The following is a 20,465-nucleotide window of genomic DNA, read 5'->3' on the forward strand; positions in this document are numbered from 1 at the left end:
TGATTGCAGTTACAATATATTCCCCATATGCAGAGCATATCATCTTTTTTTCTAAATGTTGATCCTTGTGCTGATTATTGTTTAAAGCAATTAGCTGATTAATTTTACGTTGGGTCTCATTAAATACTTGGGTTATGTTATGCATATTATAAACAGTAAATCGCTCTTCCTGTGACAATCCCTTTATTTCCTGTAACATTGGATCGACCACTCAGTTGGCTTCCTCTTGTAACACATAATTTATATGTTTGTGAATTTTCCAAATATCCGCACGGTTCCAAATTGACACTCCTGAACCAAATAGTCCTGTTAGGGATCCTAAACTTCCAAGAAGATTCAAGCTACGCTTTCTCCTAGAGGTATGTGGTTTATGGGTTTCATTATCCATTCCCAACAGAACAATATTTCGCAGTTGTTGTTGATAGGCTGCAATTCTATCCACAAGTTGTACTGAGAAAAAAAGAAGCCACTTTGGTATGCTGGCAATAGCTAAATTTTTCTAGATACCAATTAGACAACTTTAACCGAACTTGATTAATCACTTCCCCTATTATGGGCGTTGTTGTGAGACCACTAGCAGGTTCTGGGTTTATCATTGGACAAGTTACATCATTTGGTATTGGAGTGTCAAAATCGTAGTCAATAATTGGATTCCGAACCTTAAGTTTAAATGTTACATTTAGTACATATTTTTTGCTTCCTGATTTGGTTTGAAAAGCAGCTATAATGAGCACTTTATATTGTCCTTTATCCTCATATTTAAGTTTATATATGGTTAACCTCCCCTCCGTTATTAGATTATTACAAATGGCTTTGTTTCTCCAAGTTCCATAAGGTATTTCGTGTCTTAGGGAAGTTGAATTTGTTGGTGAGAAGGTATAGGTTTTACATCCTCCCCCCTTTGAGTGATCATCTAAGGGCCAAATCTTTTTCCAGCCACTGGATGGCAACGAGATTACTCCAACCAATTGATATTCAAAGGTGATATCTTCCCCTCCAATTTCCTTAACCTGGTGGATAGGACTGTGGATAAGTTTTGGGTTGAGTATAATAGTCCGTCCCTTTTGTGTTGGTATGTTCTGTTTCACATGCTCAGGCAACTGAGCACAACTGTGTCATCTGGTTTCATGGGGTTGTAACAGTTTAGTCCCAAATTCATGATTTTGACTCCGTCTTACCCTTAGAGCAATGATAGGGGGGTAGTAAATCAAAAATATCAATGTTCATTTTATGGTTGCAATTTGCTGGACTCCAGCTGTCGCGATTCTGTTGGATGCTGTTCACTTACGTCCTGAGGAGGAAGTTGCTCCTGCGACCTGAATGATTGATACAGCTTTAACTGATTAGCATGGTAGATTCTGTCTCTATTACGCTTGCCTCCTGTTATTCTAATCTTATACACGGCTGAACTGAGTTTATCGATGACTCAGAAGGGTCCGACCCATCGGTTACACAGCCCATGGTCTGGAGCTTTATATGATAACAGCATTACTTGGGTTTTTACCTCCCAAGTATTCTCTCTCTGTTTTTTGTCAAAGTAAGCCTTTGCCTTTCGTCTGGATTTCCCCAATTTAGCTGCTACCTGCAAGTGGACCTGATTTAAATGTTCTTGCAAATTCTGCAGGTAGGTATCCATTTTTATTTCCTCTAATTGAGTGCCACCGGTGTGCCAAATTTAAATGTTCTGGTAATTGCATCGTTCGGCCTGTTATTACTTTAAAGGGTGTTTTATTAGTAGATGCAGCCAGTGTCGCTCTCAATGCCATTAAAATTAGAGGCATGAGAGTGTCCCAGTTACTCCCATTGTCATCAATCAGTTTCCTCAACATTACTTTTATAGTCTGATTGGTTCGTTCCACCATCCCACATGAATGTGGTCTGTATGGGATGTGTAGTCTCTGGAGGATTCCCATTAATTTAAGGCAGTCCCTAAAGAACTGTCCAGTGAAATGTGATCCCTTGTCCGATTTTAACTTTGCAGGGATCCCCCATCGAGAGAAGACTTGCTCTACTAGGACCTTGGCGGTGGCTTTTGCAGTATTGGCCTTAAGAGGAAATGCCTCTACCCACTTTGAAAAAGGATCGACAACCACTAACAGGTATTGGTTACCTCTTTGAGTCCTTGGCAAAGGACCTACAAAATCAATCTGCAAAGCCATCCAAGGACCTTCATACACCTGAGATTTTAATGGCGCATTTCTTTTGGATGGAATTGGATTGGCTTGAGCACATGCTAGACAGTTATCACAATATTGTTGCACATTCATCCTAGGAAGTGGCCACCATTCCACAGATGCAAGACACTGAACAGTTTTGTCCACTCCCTGGTGTCCTCCTGTAGGAGTGTCATGAACCATGTACATCATTTTCCTCTGTAAGTGAGCTGGAACTACCCATACAGGGAACGGACCTCCTGAATACATGAGAACTCCGTCCACTACCGGCAAATGGTGCTCATATCTTCTGTACAAAGGATCTACTGTTAGCGACCCTTCTTCTTCTGTCTTGGAAAGCTTTTGGATTACTTTTACTATGTCTTTATTTGATTTTTGCATTTCTTTTAAATCCGGTATGTCAGCCTGTACAACTTTAGTTGTGGCAATAGGGCATTTGGGACTGGGGTAGTAACAGAATATTTCTGATTTTTTTTTTCCAGAATTCCCCTGATCAGGCTCCTTTTGGGGCTAATTTATCAGCCTTCCCATTTTTTGTAGCATAGGGTTCTAATTTCCAGTGAGCTTTTATTGATACTACTAACCAGTGGATGTATTTCACCAGCGATGCATACCTAATAGATGAGCCATTAGAAGATGTGAACCTATTTGTCTCCCACATGGTAGAAACTCTGTAAGAGAATTGCATACCCATGCTGAGTCTGAAAACAGACAGATACTTTGGTATGTGGTGGTGATGGAGAACTGCACACAGTACTCCAATTCACAAGCCACCGCTGCTAAATCAGCATATTGAGCTGAATGTGGAATGCATGAATATCCCTTTCCCCAAGGCTCTCCTTTCTCCTCGGGAGGAACTGCATAGACTCCAAACCCGATATAAGGTTTGCCTTGATGGTAATAACTAGAACAGTCAACCAACAAATAATACCTCTTAACTGAATCTATCTTCTGGATCAATGACCGGAAAAACTTTTGTTTTTCCTCCCCCCCTTAGATCCAATTGATCAAGATCGGGACACACATGTGGCTCCCCTTGGTACAGTAGGGCAGTTGGTAACAAAGATGGTGTCCTAACAGGTTTTACTGCAATATCTTTTCCTTGCATCAGCAATGCCCAGTGGGCTAGGCGAGCATTTGAGACTTGCCCATCTTTACCCTGTTGGACAGTAAGAACTGAAGGGGAGTGTGCGATGAATGTAATATGATCGGGCTGAGGCCAATTAGAAAAGAAAAGTGTTGTATGGCCCAACTGGTTGCCAATAGGTACTTTTCACAGTTGTCATACTTAAGTTCAATTGATGACATTAAACGTGAGGCATAGGCCATAGGTCTGATTTTCCCATGTCTTTCTTGTAAAGCCACAGCCGCTAATGCATTAATACTCACCACTACCTCCAGATGATAGGGTGTCTCAGGATTTGGACTGATCAACACTGGAGCCTTGGCAATAGCCTGTTTCAGTTGGGATACTGCTTCCGTGTGTTGCTCATTCCATTTCCATTGGACACTCTTCTTTAACAGTTGGTACAAGTGTCATAACTATAAAGATAACAGGAGTACTTGTGGCACCTTAGAGACTAACAAATTTATTAGAGCATAAGCTTTCGTGGGCTACAACCCACTTCTTCGGATGCATCCGAAGAAGTGGGTTGTAGCCCACGAAAGCTTATGCTCTAATAAATTTGTTAGTCTCTAAGGTGCCACAAGTACTCCTGTTATTTTTGCGGATACAGACTAACACGGCTGCTACTCTGAAACCTATAACTATAAAGGGAAGGGTAACAGCCCTCCTGTGTACAATACTATAAAATCCCTCCTGGCCAGAGACACCAAAATCCTTTTACCTGTAAAGGGTTAAGAAGCTCAGGTAACCTGGCTGACACCTGACCCAAAGGACCAATAAGGGGACAAGATACTTTCAAATCTTGGTGGGGGGGGGGAGGCTTTTGTTTGTGCTCTTTATTTTGCGGGTTGTTCGCTCTTGGGACTAAGAGGGACCGGACATCAATCCATGCTCTCCAAATCTTTCTGAACAAGTCTCTCATATTTCAGACTTGTAAGTAACAGCCAGGCAAGGTATGTTAGGTTTATCTTTGTTTTCTCAACTTGTAAATGTTCCTTTTGCTAGAGGGTTTACCTCTGTTTGCTGTAACTTTGAACTTAAGGCTAGAGGGGGTTCCTCTGGGCTCTTTAAATCTGATTATCCTGTAAAGTTATTTTCCATCCTGATTTTACAGAGATGATTTTTACCTTTCTTTCTTTAATTAAAAGCCTTCTTTTTAAGAACCTGATTGATTTTTCCTTGATTTAAGATCCAAGGGGGTTGGATCTGGACTCACCAGGAATTGGTGGGGGGAAAGGAGGGGGAATGGTTAATTTCTCCTTGTTTTAAGATCCAAGGGTTTGGATCGGTGTTCACCAGGAAATTGGTGGAGAAGTCTCTCAAGGCTACCCAGGGAAGGGTTATAGTACTTGGGAGGGAGATATTCTGGGGGGGAGGTAGACAGAGTTTCCCAAATAACTCCTAAATAATTTGGGTGGTGGCAGCAAAAGCAGATCTAAGCTGGTAGTTAAGCTTAAAGGTTTTCATGCAGGTCCCCACATCTGTACCCTAGAGTTCAGAGTGGGGAAGGACCCTTGACAACAAGGGACCTGCAATAGAAGCAAAATTGGGAATGAAATCCCTATGGTACCCAGTTAAACCCAAAAAGGATTTTAAAGCCGTTGGGTCCTGTGGTAAAGTCAATGTTTGGATTGCATCCACTTTCTGTTGCGTCGGGGTTCTACCCCATTTTGTCAGGCTGAGGCCCAAGAAAGAGACACTGTTGGCCATTAGCTGTGCCTTGGCCGGATTGCATTTTAGCCCTGCTTCCTTTAGGATCTGCAGGAGCTCGTTAAGCCTTTCCAGAGGCTCCTTCTTGGTCCGTGTTGCCAAACAAATGTCAGAAACAGAACAGTTGGTTTAGAAAATTGCGACAGTACCCGTCTCATTTGCGCATGGAATAAAGCTGGAGAATTTTTAAACTGGGGGTAAACGTGTCCAGGAATATTGGACCCCCTGGAAACTAAATGCAAAACGGTACTGTGAAATGCGGGCCAATGGTAATGTCCAAAAGCTGTTACTGATGTCAAGGACAGTAAACCACGTGGCCTCTGGATCAAAGGACTTGATTAGATCTGGCATCTTGGCCACTGTAGGGGCACAAGTGGGTGTGACTTGATTCAGGAATCTGTAATTAACTGTGAGACGCTAAGAACCATTTGGTTTCTTCACAGGCCAAAAAGGGGAATTAGAAGTGGAAGTACATCTACGTAGTACTCCCTGTGTCAGTAAAGACTTGATAGTCTTTCCTATGTATGGGTTTGCATGGTCTGGGTAAGGATATTGTTTTTGGGCTGATATATTTCCTCCTTCCACAACAATAGTGACTGCCATACACCCACAATCATGTTTGTGTTTAGCAAAGGCATCCGCATGCTTGCGAAGTAGAGCCTGTAACTCAGGTTGGGCTGCATGATTAGCCACTATTTTGTTCAAATCATACCCCTTGGGTTCAGAGTCCTCCACTGGAGACACCATGCCACACTCAGGTATGATCACTGGTGAGTCATCCTTTGCCTGTTCTACAGTAAGACACAACAATTGGTTAACCAAATCAAGAACACATTCCTGTTTGTATAGGAAATCAGTTTCCAATAGGCAATTCCTTGGGTCTGCTAATTTCATTAACGCAAAGGTATGAACCTTTCTTAGGTGACCTAGCTGTACTTCAGTGGGTTTAGAAAGTGTGGTAACAACCTGATTGCTTGCAAAAGTTGAAAGTGTTTTTGTACGCCCTGATGACAGAGAAGAGGATCTAGGATCCTTGACATGGATAATGCTAATTGCTGCCCCAGTTTTTATAATAAAATTCCTGTGGCGGCCCCCTACGACTGCAGATACTGTGGGTCTCCCGCTTGCATCCCTGCGTAAAGGGGCTATGACTACACTTGGGGCCGGTTGGCATCATGCCGAGTAATTTGTAGAGTATGCAGACAAATAATCTACAGGTTCTCCTTCTATCTCTTTGGAGGCAGCCAACTCTGGAGGAGGAGAGGCTGTCCACCGAAGAGAAGGAAATGGGTCTATGGAGGCCACCGGACGGTTCGAGGGTGCTGGGCCTTGGCCTTCCATCATTAGCTCATTCATGCGTGCTCGGAGTTTCCGGATATTCCGTCATTGAGCTTTAAGCATCTGCTGCACTATCTTAAACATTATTACAACTGAGTCCTCATCTCTGCGGGGAGGCGGTGACTTGGATCTCTGCAGGCGTGAATTGTTCTGGGCGGCATCTGAAAAGAAAGGAACACGGGCCCGGGCCCCTACATGGAGTCCAAACGCATGACCCTGTTGTGGGGCACGCCCACTCGAAGGTCCAGGATTATTACGTGGGTTACGGTCATTTTGCCAACGCTGGTACCTAGGGTATTTAGGAACACCTCAGCCTAACCGTGGGGGTCCCTCAATTCTTATGGTGGGATTAGCTTGTGATTTCTGAAGTATTGCAACAGGGGCTCCACGCCGACCTTTTTAGGGCCTCCCTGAGAATATGCCTTGGCCAGTAAGGCTAATGCCTCCTTCAAAGAAGTGCTATATCATTTATATGCATGTTAACCTTTTCCTGTAAATGGGGAAGAGAGTTATTGACCACCAAACTAACGTATGGTGGCTCATATGTTTCCTCTTTCATGTGATTGTGCCATGCTGCACTTAACCGCAGGTGAAACTGATGTGGGGACTCATTAGGTCTCTGCTTTAAGTTAGACAGGATAGCCACTCAAGCTTGCTGATTATGTTTCAATAGGGCTACTGTGTCTTTAAAAGATCTCTCTCCTACCCTAAACTCAGATGGCAAAGTACTCCATAATGCTTGATTTACTGTGAGTTGTAAGATTTTAATCCAATCTTCCCTTGGTAAGCCAAACACTTTTGCTGTTTTTTGTACACGTTGTATATGCATTGCAACCAAAGAATTCTCCATCATCCCTACTTGCTTAGCTACCAGATCTAGGGTCTTAATATCTGTAACAACTGCTACAGGGCAATCAGAATTAGAATTTGAGGATCTTCTCTCCAGATCGGGATTTGAGCTTCTATCTGAGTTTGAATCTATAATTCTTATGTTTTGACTTTTTCTACCCAAATCCACATTTCCCTCATCAGAGCTATCAGAACTTTCCTCTGGAAATAATCCTGGATGAGCAGGGTAACTTTCCATAAAACCTCTACGTCCTGCACTCAAGGTATTTCCACACTGATGCAGGATATCTCTCAGTCCATTAAGATCTGGTGTAGTAGGGTGTTCTACCGGTACATCAGGTGATACCGGCATATACCAAGGGGGTGTAGAGGGTCCACGAAATTCTAGGGACCTAGGCAATGTTGATGATCGCCCAAATGCCAATAAGTGTCCACCCAAAGGGGCTGGGTCTCCTGATCTATATGGTGCCAATGTAACATTGGGTGGAGGAGCAGGAATTGCATCCCTTGGTTGTTGCATCTCTCTCTGTTGTAACCTAGAGATTACTACATCACAGGCACTAGCTACTCGTGTCACTTCTAGTCCCTGAACAATCACTGTCTCTAAAGGCACTCCCTCTTTACTATCAGAGGCAGACACTAACAGAGGAGAGGATATTTCCTCCCCCTTTGCTCTGCTCATCTCATCCTTTACATCATTAGTCGCCTCCTCTATGATGACACTCAACTCCACCTTTTGTGATGCTACCCTGGGACTTCCTTTTTCTATCTGCAGACTGCTAGTAGCTTCTGCACTGCTAACTTCCTCTTAACTCTCTCACAGAATTTACAAAGGACCCTCGGGGGCATGACAGGAAGCTCACACTTAATCTCCAACTCCGCTCCTAAAGATACTGTATTAGCCCTGTTCTACACTACGAGTTTAGGTCAAATTTAGCAGCGCTAGATCGATTTAACCCTGCACCCGTCCACATGACGAAGCCATTTTTGTCGACTTAAAGGGCTCTTAAAATCGATTTCTGTACTCCTCCCCGACGAGGGGATTAGCACTGAAATCGACCCTGCTGGGTCGAATTTGGGGTAGTGTGGACGCAATTCGACAGTATTGGCCTCCGGGAGCTATCCCAGAGTGCTCCATTGTGACCGCTCTGGGTAGCACTCTCAACTCAGATGCACTGGCCAGGTAGACAGGAAAAGCCCTGCGAACTTTTGAATTTCATTTCCTGTTTGGCGAGCGTCTCGAGCTGATCAGCACAGGTGACCATGCAGAGCTCATCAGCAGAGGTGACCATGGAGTCCCAGAATCGCAAAAAAGCTCCAGCATGGACCGAACGGGAGGTACTGCATCTGATCGCTATATGGGGAGACGAATCCGTGCTATCCTTACTCCGTTCCAAAAGACGAAATGACCGAATATTTGAAAAAATCTCCAAGTGCATGAAGGACAGAGGTTATAACAGGGACCCGCAGCAGAGCCCCAGACATGCTACTTCTATGATGAGCTACATGTCATTCTAGGGGGTGCCCCTACAACTACCCCACCCCTGTGCTTCCCTCCTCTCTCACCCCTCCCGGGCTACCTTGGCAGTTATCCCCCCATTTATGTGACAAATTAATAAAGAATGCATGAATTTGAAACAACAATGACTTTATTGCCTCTGCAAGGGGAGATCAAAGCGCGGAGGGGAGGGCAGTTGGCTTACAGGGAAGTAGAGTGAACCAAGGGGGTGGGTTTTCATCAAGGAGAAACAGACAGAACTTTCACACCGTAGCCTGGCCAGTCATGAAACTGGTTTTCAAAGCTTCTCTGATGCACAGCGCACCCTGCTGTGCTCTTCTAACTGCCCTGGTGTCTGGCTGCACGTAATCAGCGGCCAGGTGATTTGCCTCAACCTCCCACCCCGCCATAAACGTCTCCCCCTTAGGGTATGTCTACACTACGAAATTAGGTCGAATTTATAGAAGCCGGTTTTATAGAAATCGGTTGTATACAGCCGATTGTGTCTGTCCCCACATAAAATGCTCTAAGTGCATTAAGTCGGCGGACCGCGTCCACAGTACCGAGGCTAGCGTCGACTTCCGGAGCGTTGCACTATGGGTAGCTATCCCACAGTTCCCGCAGTCTCCGCCGCCCATTGGAATTCTGGGTTGAGATCCCAATGCCTGAATGATGCAAAACAGTATCGCGGGGGGTTCTGGGTACATGTCATCAGGCCCCTCCCCCTCCATCAGAGCAACGGCAGACAATCGATTCGCACCTTTTTACCTGGGTTACCTGTGCAGACAACATACCACGGCAAGCATGGAGCCCGCTCAGCTCAGCTCAGCTCACCATCACCATATGTCATCTGGGTGCCGGCAGACGTGGAACTGCATTGCTACACAGCAGCAGCTAATTGCCTTTTAGCAGTAGACGGTGCAGTATGACTGGTAGCCTTCATCGGCGATCTGGGTGCTGGCAGACGTGGGGCTGCATTGCTACACAGCAGCAGCCCCTTGCCTTTTAGTAGAAGATGGTGTATTACGACTGGTATCCGTCGTCGTCGTACTGCAGTGGCTGAAACTCCGTATGTCCCCCAGTCGCTGCCTTCCCAATGACGATAATGGCTATCAGTCGTAGTACGCTATTTTCTGCCAAGCGCCCAGTATTTTCTGCCAAGCACCCAGAAGATGCCGAGGGCTATCAGTCATGCTGCACCGTCGTCTGCCAGCTTAAGATGTAAAAAATAGATTTGTTCTGTATTCATTTGCTTCCCCCTCCCTCCGTGAAATCAACGGCCTACTAAACCCAGGGTTTTGAGTTCAATCTTTGGGGGGGCCATTCTGTGTGACAGTTGTTTGTGTTTCTCCCTGATGCACAGCCACCTTTGTTGATTTTAATTCCCTGTACCTGTACGCTATGTCGTCACTTGCCCCTCCCTCCCTCCCTCTGTCCGTCAGATACTAGTTTCGTGCCTTTTTTCAGACCAGATGCCATAGCACTGGGATCATGGAGCCCGCTCAGATCACCGCGGCAATTATGAGCACTATGAACACCACGCGCATTGTCCTGGAGTATATGCAGAGCCAGGACATGCCAAAGCAAAACCAGGACCAGCCGAGGAGGCGATTGCAGCGCGGCGACGAGAGTGATGAGGAAATTGACATGGACATAGACCTCTCACAAGGCACAGGCCCCAGCAATGTGCAAATCATGGTGTTACTGGGGCAGGTTCATGCCATGGAACGCTGATTCTGGGCCCGGGAAACAAGCACAGACTGGTGGGACCGCATCGTGTTGCAGGTGTGGGACGATTCCCAGTGGCTGCAAAACTTTCGCATGCGTAAGGGCACTTTCATGGAACTTTGTGACTTGCTTTCCCCTGCCCTGAAGCGCCAGAATACCAGGATGAGAGCAGCCCTCACAGTTGAGAAGCGAGTGGCGATAGCCCTGTGGAAGCTTGCAACGCCAGACAGCTACCGGGCAGTCGGGAATCAATTTGGAGTGGGCAAATCTACTGTGGGGGCTGCTGTGATCCAACTTGCCAGGGCAATCAAAGACCTGCTGATATCAAGGGTAGTGACTCTGGGAAACGTGCAGGCCATAGTGGATGGCTTTGCTGCAATGGGATTCCCAAACTGTGGTGGGGCGATAGACGGAACCCATATCCCTATCTTGTCACCGGAGCACCAAGCCATCGAGTACATAAACCGCAAGGGGTACTTTTCATTGCTGCTGCAAGCCCTGGTGGATCACAAGGGACGTTTCACCAACATCAACGTGGGATGGCCGGGAAAGGTACATGATGCTCGCGTCTTCAGGCACTCTGGTCTGTTTCAAAAGCTGGAGGAAGGGACTTTCTTCCCGGACCAGAAACTAACCGTTGGGGATGTTGAAATGCCTATCGTGATCCTTGGGGACCCAGCCTACCCCTTAATGCCATGGCTCATGAAGCCGTACACAGGCAGCCTGGACAGGAGTCAGGACCTGTTCAACTACAGGCTGAGCAAGTGCCGAATGGTGGTGGAATGTGCATTTGGACGTTTAAAAGCGCGCTGGCGCAGCTTACTGACTCGCTCAGACCTCAGCGAAAAGAATATCCCCATTGTTATTGCTGCTTGCTGTGCGCTCCACAATATCTGTGAGAGTAAGGGGGAGACATTTATGGCGGTGTGGGAGGTTGAGGCAAATCGCCTGGCCGCTGATTACGCGCAGCCAGACACCAGGGCGGTTAGAAGAGCACAGCAGGGCGCTGTGCGCATCAGAGAAGCTTTGAAAACGAGTTTTGTGACTGGCCAGGCTACGGTGTGAAACTTCTGTTTGTTTCTCCTTGATGAACCCTCTGCCCCCCCACACCCGGTTCACTCTACTTCCCTGTAAACCAACCACCCCTCCTCCCCTCCCCCCCTCAAGCACCGCTTGCAGAGGCAATAAAGTCATTGTTACTTCACATTCATGCATTCTTTATTAATTCATCACACAACTAGGGGGATAATTGCCAAGGTAGCCCGGGATGGGTGGGGGAGGAGGGAAGGAAAAGGACACACTGCACTTTAAAACTTTAACTCTTATTGAAGGCCAGCCTTCTGATGCTCGGGCAATCATCTTGGGTGGAGTGACTGGGTGGCCGGAGGCCCCCCCACCGTGTTCTTGGGCGTCTGGGTGAGGAGGCTATGGAACTTAGGGAGGAGGGCTGTTGGTTACACAGGGGCTGTAGCAGCAGTCTCTGCTCCTGCTGCCTTTCCTGCAGCTCAACCATACGCTGGAGCATTTCAGTTTGATGCTCCAGCAGCCGGAGCATCAACTCTTGCCTTCTGTCTGCAAGCTGACGCCACCTATCATCTTCAGCCCGCCACTTGCTCTGTTCATCCTGCGATTCAGCCTGCCACCTCTCCTCTCGTTCATATTGTGCTTTTCTGTAGTCTGACATTGACTGCCTCCACGCATTCTGCTGTGCTCTGTCAGCGTGGGAGGACATCTGGAGCTCCGAGAACATATCATCCCGAGTCCGCCATTTTCTCCTTCTAATCTTCACTAGCCTCTGTGAAGGAGAAACATTTGCAGCTGGTGGAGGAGAAGGGAGAGGTGGTTAAAAAAGACACATTTTAGAGAACAATGGGTACACTCTTTCACGTTAAATTTTGCTGTTCACATTACACAGCACATGTGCTTTCGTTACAAGGTCGCATTTTTCCTCTTATATTGAGGGCCTGCCGGTTTGGTGGGAGAGATCACTCACGCAGTGCCAGGCAACAGAATTCGGCTTGCAGGCAGCCATGGTAAGACACAGTCTTTTGGCTTTTTTAACCTTCTTAACATGTGGGAATGGTTTCAAACAGTAGCGCCCTCATTTCCCATACCAAGCACCCGTTGGGTTGGCCATTTAAAATGGGTTTGCAATGTAAAAGGAGGGGCTGCAGTTTCCGGGTTAACATGCAGCACAAACCCAACTAACCCCCCTCCCCCCACACACCCAATTCTCGGGGATGATCACTTCACCCCTCCCCCCCACCGCGTGGCTAACAGCGGGGAACATTTCTGTTCAGCAGAGCAGGAACGGGCACCTCTGAATGTCCCCTTAATAAAATCGCCCCATTTCAACCAGATGGAGACGAGGATCAGTCTTTTTATAGTCTTTTCCAGGTGTAAGAATACCTCTTTGTCCTTACCGTGGAAAATTACAGCAAAATGTAGTCTGGAGTCACATGGGCCAGTCCCTGCATACTTTGCTGAGTTGCAAGGCGTATCTGCCTTCTCTCAATGGGTCAATTGTATAGCTGATGGTCCTTAATGGGCCATCGAGCAGGCTAGGCAGAGCTAACACCAACTTGTCTGGGAAGTTTCCCAGAAGCATAGCATAAGTTTGAAATACAGACAGTATAGAGCCAATATTCATAACTTCAACTACAAAATTGATACACCCATATAGACAGCATAATCACAACCAGCAAACCATAACCTTGTCTTAGACACCTCATTTGACCCCCTTTACACAAGATTTGGTGCCACTACAAAACTTTGGTTGCAACCATGTTCTATATGGTCCCAGTTCAAATCAATAATGTGACAGCATCCATTGCATCAGTTTGGTAAAACCCAATAAACTCTTCATAAATCTCCCAGTCTTCACTAGAAAAGAACCTTAAAGAAAAACTTACTTGTTCTTTTCTTGACAAATCTGTAGTCTCATCCATTACAATGACATAAAACTTAGAAGCCTTTATCTTTTGCACAATTTTTCTTAGCACCATCATTATTTCGTTAATAACCTCATGTGACAGCCACTTGTATTTTGTGCAATTAAGCCACTGTCTCAGTTCCTCAGAATCTGTACTGCGTAGCAACAAGAGCTGCATCAAATTTGAATCACTCTCATTATGTCCACGTAATGCTATTCCTTGTTGAGCTAGGTACTGAACACTGGTAAAAATGTTGTGCAGTGCAATCCTAGCTGATTGTGATTCTTTTCTGCAACTGGACAACATTAGTGCAGAAACATTTACCTGTGATTGCAGAGTAGCAGACTTCATTACCGCTTCCTTGTGACAAGAGGATTTTTCGTGTGATGTAAAACGACGCAATGCGAGTCTCCAATCTTGAAATCCAGACGAAATAAATGTTGGTTCGGCCTTCATAGAAAATATTAAGATCTTCTTTTCAGAACAGTTTTTGCAGACTGAGCAAAAAGCTCTGTTTAATTTGCTATTGTACTCCAACCACTTAATCTTGATAGCCAAGTTTGCTGAAAACTCCTTTTCTTATTTTGTGGATTTGCCGCATATTTCTTTTGTATAACTTCAGTTTGAAAGCTGAATGTCGAACTCAGGCCGTCACTTGATGAATTACCCTTTTCTTCTTTTTCTCTGGGTAACTTTATTAAGAATTTATCCATTGTTGATTATTAGTGGTCCTACAAATCAAGAATTTGTTGCTGGGATAAAATGAAGCTACAATGCGTCGGCGCCACAAGATTACAAGGGTCAATTAAAAATGGAAAGTCAGAAGCAGCACTCGCCTGCTTCAATATATTATATTTTGTTGTACCTTTGTGACGAAGTAGGAATGTTCTTAATGTTTTCTCTGAATATTGTGTGGATGCCTCAGTTTCCCCTGCAAGGTGCCAACTGAAGGTGTTGAAGAACAAAGAGATCAGGGGGCCTCCTTGTCCGGAGACAAAGGCCAGAGGAGGGGCTGGAGGGCATCAGTTTGGAGCTGGCTGGGGAAATGGGGAGAGACCCAGAACTTCGGTCTGGGCTCCTCATCCCCCAAGATGGACCTGACTGAGGGGTCCTGTTTTCTGCACCCACAAGCTCTGTTTTAGACTGTGTTCCTGTCGTCTAATAAACCTTCTGTTTTACCGGCTGGCTGAGAGTCACGTCTGACTGCGGAGTTGGGGTGCAGGACCCTCTGGCTTCCCCAGTGAAGGGTATGCTTGTGTTCATTTTGGATAAAATGTGGTTTGCAGGGTGCTTATGCATAGGGAAGCATGCTGTGGCTCACCACCCTAGGAACATTCTAGAGAAGGCCAAGGGGAGGGGGGTGAGCTCAACATGTGGAGTGGAGAAGTATAAGCATGTGATGAACAAATCCATATATGGAAAGGTTAAATCTGATTGGTTAGAGGTTTGTGTTATGTAACTTGTTATGTAACTTGTTATGTAAGTGCCATGTGCTATAGAATAACAATGGGAGGGGCTCCTTGCTGGAGGGACTCTGCCTGATTTTTGTACCGGGGCTCTCCCTTTGTGCACATTGAATAAAGCCTTGTTGAATTGAATCGCATCGCATCGCATCGAAGTCCCTTGATTCTGCCCAGCATCTGACTAAGTGGGAACCACAAAATCCCAACAGTTTCTTGGCGCAGCGAGCAGGGTGAGAAATATCCTTCAGGATCACGACCTACAATCAAATTAGAGGGTGAGTTTGTTCATTTTTTATTTGGTTGTGTGTCTCTGACCTGACTGGTGACTCTCATACCTTTTGTAGTAAGCAAGCCTTGGTGTTGGGGAATTCAGGAGGTTTGTTGCAGTCTTAAGACATTGTACTTAGTGTGGGGGCTGGCTAAGCTGTAAGTTCCTCTGATTAAGTGTTGTTGAAGTGGGAAATCAAAGAGGTTGTAAGGACCAACAGTTAGTGTAGGGGCAGGTATAGCCATAAGTACCTCTAGCTAATGTGTTGGCTGGCCCAGATCTCCTAATTGGACATTTTAATTGTGCAGATCAAATAAATTGGAAAAAGGATTAATCTGCTGATTGGGCATTTCAGTCTGGGGTGTTTGATTTGAATAAATTGTTGTTAGTCTATAAACAGAATTGTATTTAAAAATTTGAAGATTGGAGGATATTTAGGTTAAAGGAAAAAAAGGGGGAAAGATGAAGGGATATAGTGATCCACAATATGAAGAGTGTATAATTAGTGCTTTTATAACTATTGTAGCAGTAAATTTATTAGTTTTCTTGTGGAGATATTTTGGCTGTATGACTGGAATAAAGAAGGAGAAAATGACTGGTATGTGTTTAATTGTTGATTATGAACAGCTGGTTAGCAAGTGTGATATGCAAAAAGGAAGCATGGGAGAGTTAGAAGCAAAGGTAGAAAAACTGCAAGCAGAAGCAAAAAAGTATAAAGAAGCAGACTTGCAGGGGAAAAGATCTTGTCCCTCTGCACCTTTGGACCCTACATGTGGAACATGGGGATATCAGTCTAGTTTCGTGGCTCCAGTGAGAGTGCACACTGTCCCTAATCCTAATCAAGGGGAAGGGGACCCTGCTACTGTTAGTCGCCTAGAGCACACTCCTATGAGTCCATCTGACTTGTGGAGCATGTTAAAAGAATTGCCATCTTTGCAGCTTAATAACCCAAACCTACCCTTCTGGGAACAGGTACAGGAGTGGATGGCAGTGGGAGGCTTACATGCTTTTGATAATCACATAGTGTTTTCAGCCTTGGACATTAGCAATGGCTTTTGGTCTGTTCCTGTGCACCCTGACAGTCAATTTTGGTTTGCATTTACTGTTAAAGGGAAGCAATATACCTTTACTTGCCTAAGCCAGGGTTTTTATAACTCACCTACTTTGTTTCATAGAGCGTTAGCTGATGTGCTGGCAAAGCTGCCAGACATGGCTTCTTGTGTTGTACAGTATGTTGATGATCTTCTTATCTCCTCACCAGATTGCCAAACGCACATGAAAGACTTAAAAGTGATCCTGCAGCACTTGGCAGACAGTGGGGTAAAATGTAATGCTAGAAAGGCTCAGATTGCAAAGGAGGAAGTATCATATCTGGGGTATCTAATATCCAAGGGGTACAAGTGCTTAATTGTTACCTGCATTGAGGCTATTAATGCATGCCCACGACCAATTACGGTCAGGGGAGTTAGGAAAGTTTTGGAGCTATTTAATTTCTGCCAAACTCAAATCCCAAATTATTCAAGAATTGTCCAGCCCCTTAATAATCTACTGAAGGGTGCTGGTGGACCACATGATGCAATTGAATGGACACTTGAATGTGAACAGGCATTTACCACATTGAAACAGAGCCTAAGTACTGCCCCAGGGTTGGGACTTCCTAATCCATTAATGCCTTTTACATTGTACACGCATGTCAGTAAGGGACATATGGCAGCAGTGTTAACACAAAAACATGGGGACAAACAGCACCCAGTAGCATACTACTCTTCTAAACTAGATGCTGTCGCTCAAGCAATGCCACCATGCCTCCAGGCGGTGGAAGGAGCTTCTATGGCCCTAAGTCAGGCCTCACCACTTCACTGCTCTACAGCCAAAATGCTTCTGAAATAAATGTAGTCAAACTTTACTAATTCTGGGTCACTGAGAATGAAAATGATGCTTAAAATTGTTGATTGGCTCTAGTTTTCAAGATACGCTATTGGGTCAGTATATACGACCCTTGACTTGGGAATGGCGGAGGATAAGTGAGTTATAAAGGGAAGGGATCTCAATTTAAACCAGAAATGACTAAAATACATCTTTGACTGGATCTATGAATAAATCTATGACTGGGTTTGGACAGTACTTGCTTTTTAGGCAAAACAATGAATGATGCAATCTGAAGCTGGTATTGCGTCATCCATGATATGAATTGCATCATGTTATTCCTAGAAGTCATGGATGATGCAATCATAACGAAGCTTACATCACTCTGCTGAACAAATTGCCCTATATCAGCTCTAGAAATCATACAGTGTCGTGCTCTCTTATTTGTCAGTGTTTGATTTTGCAAAGGGACACATTTCTGTTTAGCCAAAGTGAGCAGAGATGCCTCGTACTTGTGTGAACAGTGCAGATAACTTCTGCTATGTTTGTGGTGAAGTGACTTTTGCATCACAAAAGTGCAGTATAACCACTATGGGTAAGAAAGCCTATCACCTTTATTTTGGCTGCAAAATTGGAGATATGCTGCAACACTTGTGCAACAAATCTTCACCAGTGGTTGAACAGGAAAAGGAAACCTATGCCTTTTGCAGTGCCAATGATTTGGAGAGAGCCAACAGATCATACCAGCAATTGTTACTTCTGCATGGTGCCTCCAGTTGGGAAAGGTGTGTCAAAGAAGAAAAAGTGGACTGTGCATTATCCAAACATTCTATCCGCTATACGCCCAGTACCCCACGGAGAAGGACTGACGGTTCCTGATGCACCAGAATCATTCTCACTTGAGTCAGACGAGGAAGAGGAAGAGGATGAAACTTCTGGTCCTGAACCATCAATGTCACAGGACCCACATTTTCTCCCATCCTCCTCCTCTGAACCACACCTCATAACACAAGGTGAACTGAATGACCTTGTCAGGGATTTGGAACTACCCAAGAGTAAGGCAGAGCTGTTGGGCTCCAGACTACAGCAGTGGAATCTCCTGGCAGGTGAAGTTAGGGTTTCCATATTCCGTGACCGTCAAAAGGATCTTGTCCCATTCTTCTTCATGGAAGGTGATCTTTTAGCCTGCAACACCATCGATGGTGTGATGGCAGCCCTCAACATCGTTCACGATCCAGATGAGTGGAGACTGTTCATTGATTCATCGAAGACGAGTCTTAAAGCTGTTTTACTGCATAATGGCAATGTTTTGCCATCAATTCCAGTTGGTCATGCAGTCCATATGAAGGAAACCTATGACAACATGAAACAACTTTTGAGGTGCATAAACTATGACCAACATCAGTGGCAGCTTTGTGGCGATTTGAAGGTTGTTGCTCTCTTGCTTGGTCTGCAGACTGGATACACAAAGTACTGCTGTTTTCTCTGCGAATGGGATAGTCGTGCAAGAGATTCCCACTACATCAAGAAAGATTGGCCACTCCGACAGTCATTGGAGCCTAGGAGGAAAAGTGTTCAGCATCCACCACTTGTTGAATCAAGGAAGATTTTGTTACCACCCTTACACATCAAGCTGGGTCTGATGAAGAACTTTGTCAAGGCCATTGACAAAACACAAGCAGCTTTCAAGTACCTCCGTGGAAAATTTCCAAGGTTACGTGAAGCTAAGATAAAGGAAGGTGTCTTTGTTGGTCCTCAGATTCGTGAACTTCTTCGAGATGATGCATTTGACCATGCACTGCGTGGCAAGGAAAAGACGGCATGGAAAGCCTTCCAGTTAGTGGCAATAAATTTTCTCGGAAACAAAAAGGCAGACAACTACAGGTTGTTGGTGGAAAACCTCCTCGAGGCATACAAAAGCCTTAGTTGCAACATGTCACTAAAGATACATTTTTTGCACTCTCATCTAGATTTTTTTTCCACCGAACTGCGGAGCAGTGAGCGACGAGCACGGCGAGCGATTTCACCAGGACATTGCAACAATGGAGAAACGCTATCAGGGCAAATGGAGCCCATCAATGCTTGCAGACTATTGCTGGACAGTGACAGGAGATGCTCCATTTAATGAATACAAGAGACAAGCCAAGAAGCGCCGAGTAGACACTGAATAGGACTAAACTATGTACATAATAGTTTTTTGCTTTTTGTTTCATAATCAATTTTATTTATATAACCCTTTTGCTGATTTTTAAAGTGTTACTTAAACAGGACAGGTGAAATATTATCATGTAAAGCAACCATAAACACATGAAAAGACCTAGGTTTACAATTTATGATTAAAACTCTACTATCTACACAATATACATAGACATGAAATGTAAAAACTTAAATATCTTAGAAACAGTAGCCAATCAGTTGTTTTAATTGTCATATTTGAATTCAGCACATCAAAATACATAATAAATAGCACATTTTATCTCTGAAGCAGACGACTTCTCAAAAATTGTAGACCAGTGTTATTGGTGCGCAGGATGTAAATATTGTCGTGCCTCATGCTGTCCTTGCTATTTTATCAGGAAAGAAATCTGTGGCAGTCAATGTGGCAAGATGGACTCGATGGGAAGCGAGCTTGCTAATGCCTTCGGTACATCTGCAACGAGCGTCATCACTAGACCCTGCCACCCTCATGCCTACCCCAGATGAGGGACACCTGCATCATTGTTGCCTTAAGGAAGAGCCCATGGACCTTCCATTGGTAAAAGAAACTGAAATACCTGGTGCCCCTTGCCTATACGTGGTTGGTTCTTCCTTCTATGTGGACGGCAAGCGACACATAGGATGGGCCGTTTGTACTCAAGATGGGCAGCTGGTGGTGCATGGCAGTTTACCTGGGGCATTGGCACAAGTAGCAGAACTACAGGCGTTAGTTGCAGCATGTGAAGCTGTGGAAGGTCATACTGTAAACATATATACTGATTCTAGATATGCGTTTGGGGTTGTACATAATTATATTAACTTGTGGGTAAATCGGGGATTCCTGACGAGTACAGGATCCCCAATACAAAATCGGGGGATAGTGGAGAAACTTCATGCAGCCATGCAGAAATCTACCGAAGTAGCAGTGATAAAAGTGAGGGCCTACACAAAAGGGACAGACCCTCATAGCAAGGGGAACCGAAGGGCAGATGAGCTAGCTAAACAAGCAGCAGTGGAAGGTAAAGAGACGCAACTGATTGCTGCAACACAGCCTCTCATAAAAACCCCAAACTTTTTTGAATTACAGGACATTCAACAAGCTGCACCAAGGGCAGAGAAGTGGTTATGGATGGATAATGGAGGCGAACTGTGTGATGATAACACTTGGAGAGGTCCAGGGAACACATTAGTGTTACCAAATGTGTTGATGGGAACTATGATACAAGTGTATCACATGTTGGGACATGATGGAGCATGGAGGGTGATCCACCGGATGTTGGACACCTGGTGGCATCCTAAGCTTAATGTAAATGTGC

At 45.0% G+C, this 20,465-nt stretch overlaps 1 long non-coding RNA gene across 1 annotated transcript; it reads left to right on the forward strand.

Moving 5' to 3' along the window:
- Positions 1 to 14,902: 14,902 nt before the first annotated feature.
- LOC135878367 (uncharacterized) lies at positions 14,903 to 20,465 on the forward strand. The gene is made up of 3 exons (XR_010561391.1): positions 14,903 to 15,094; positions 19,530 to 19,708; positions 20,237 to 20,465. It is a non-coding gene; the product is annotated as an uncharacterized LOC135878367 (long non-coding RNA).

The sequence above is a fragment of the Emys orbicularis genome, chromosome 4, assembly GCF_028017835.1.
Source record: "Emys orbicularis isolate rEmyOrb1 chromosome 4, rEmyOrb1.hap1, whole genome shotgun sequence".
NCBI lineage: Eukaryota > Metazoa > Chordata > Testudines > Emydidae > Emys > Emys orbicularis.